This window comes from Solanum verrucosum, unplaced genomic scaffold, assembly GCF_900185275.1.
Source record: "Solanum verrucosum unplaced genomic scaffold, falcon-dt-bn FXZP01000181.1, whole genome shotgun sequence".
Classification (NCBI taxonomy): Eukaryota; Viridiplantae; Streptophyta; class Magnoliopsida; order Solanales; family Solanaceae; genus Solanum; species Solanum verrucosum.
This window is the reverse complement of record NW_026020407.1, coordinates 3,454,380-3,456,187: the sequence shown is the minus strand read 5'-3', so window position 1 is coordinate 3,456,187 and position 1,808 is coordinate 3,454,380. Positions and strand designations below refer to the sequence as shown.

The 1,808-nt window shown below is 47.8% G+C and overlaps 1 pseudogene; it reads left to right on the top strand.

Annotated features, from left to right (window-relative positions):
- Window positions 1–471: 471 nt before the first annotated feature.
- Window positions 472–1,808, top strand: part of LOC125840569 (uncharacterized) — a 25,360-nt pseudogene continuing 24,023 nt past the window's right edge.

Here is a 1,808-nt window from a genome sequence, read left to right as displayed (position 1 = left end):
TCAGGGTGGGAAGAGTGAGGATGCTCATGAGTTTCTGACTACATGCCGAGAGTTGTTAGAGCTTGTTGGATTAGCTGAGTCACATGGGGTTCAATATGCTACACTCCAACTTTGTGGGCCAGCGAGAGAGTGGTAGAGAACTTATTCGGGGGCTTTGCTAGTTGGATCACCTCCAGTGACGTGGGAGAGGTTTTCTAGTGCCTTTCATGACCGTTTTACCCCTTGGAGCGTGAGAGAGAAGAGTCGTTTGAGGTTTGAAAATCTGAGACAGGACAGCTTATCAGTTACAGAGTATGAGGCCCATTTTTGCCAGTTGTCTAGGCATGCTTTGGTCATTATTCCAGACGAGACGGAAAGGATCCGTAGATTCGTCAGGGGGCTGACTTTCTCCATTAGATCGGCTGTGTTTAGAGCATCTAGAGAGGGGGCTTCCTTCCAGTCCATTGTGAGCGCCGCTAAAAAGGCAGAATTATGGAGAGAGAAAAGTTTGGGGACCCTAAGAGGGTCCGTACAACAGGTCAGTTTCATGGTGCCTCATCTGGAGGCAGGGGATCACACAGAGGGAGTGGTTCCTTTCAGCAGCGAGGACTCGTTCATGTATCTATGCCGACATCCGAAGGTGGTCAGATACCTCGGGGTTCTTATAGCGTGGGTCACGGTTCACAGCAGCGACCTATGGGGCGAGGCAATTATAGTTGGTTTTCAGGGTCCGCACAGTAGTTCCCGGGACAGAGATTTTGCTTTTCTTGTGGAGATCCCGATCACCTGATGCGACAGTGTACTTCCCAGAGGGGTCGTGGAGGGTCCCAACCTAATTCTTCATTTCAGGCTAGACCACCAGTACCACAGGGTAGAGACCGAGGCAGAGTTCAGGGCGGTAGAGCTTCTAGTAGTGGTTCTGCAGCTCAGCAGAGTGGGGGTAGAGTTACCACCCAGGCTGGAGGTGGCCGAGGGGGCCACTGTTATGCTTTCCCGGGGAGACCCGAAGCGGAGATTTCTGATGTTGTTATTACAGGTATCATTCCAGTATGCCATCAATCTGGTTCTGTATTGTTTGATCCAGGGTCTACATTCTCTTATGTGTCCACCTATTTTGCTGCTGAATTTGATATGATATGTGATAGCATGACTGTACCTATTCGTGTTTCTACACCCGTGGGTGAGCCCTTAGTGGTGGATCGAGTGTATCGATCTTGTCTTGTTTCTCTAGCGGGGTATGACACTTGGGTAGATTTAATCATTTTGGGGATGGTAGACTTTGATGTTATCTTGGGTATGAATTGGCTTTCTCCTTATCATGTTGTCCTTGATTGTAATGCTAAGACTGTGACTTTAGCAATCCCTGGTGTTCCGAGGGTTGAGTGGAAGGGTGCTAATGGCTCTTATCCTAGCAAGGTCATTTCCTTTATCCGTGCTCAGAGATTGGTGTAGAGAGGGTGTTTGTCTTACTTAGCATTTATTCGGGACACTAGTGTTGAACCACCTTCCATGGATTTTGTTCCCGTGGTTCAGGAGTTTCTCGATGTATTCCCTTCTGATCTTCCAGGTGTTCCTCCCGATAGGGATATTGATTTTGCTATTGATTTGGAGCCGGGCACTAAGCCCATTTCTATTCCTCCCTACCGTATGGCTCCAGCAGAGTTGAAAGAGTTGACGGATTAGTTGCAGGATTTATTGAGTAAGGGGTTTATTCGCCCTAGTGTGTCACCTTGGGGTGTCCCTGTGTTGTTTATGAAGAAGAAGGATGGGACTATGAGGATGTGTATTGATTACAGATAGTTAAACAAGGTAACAGTGAAAAATAAGTA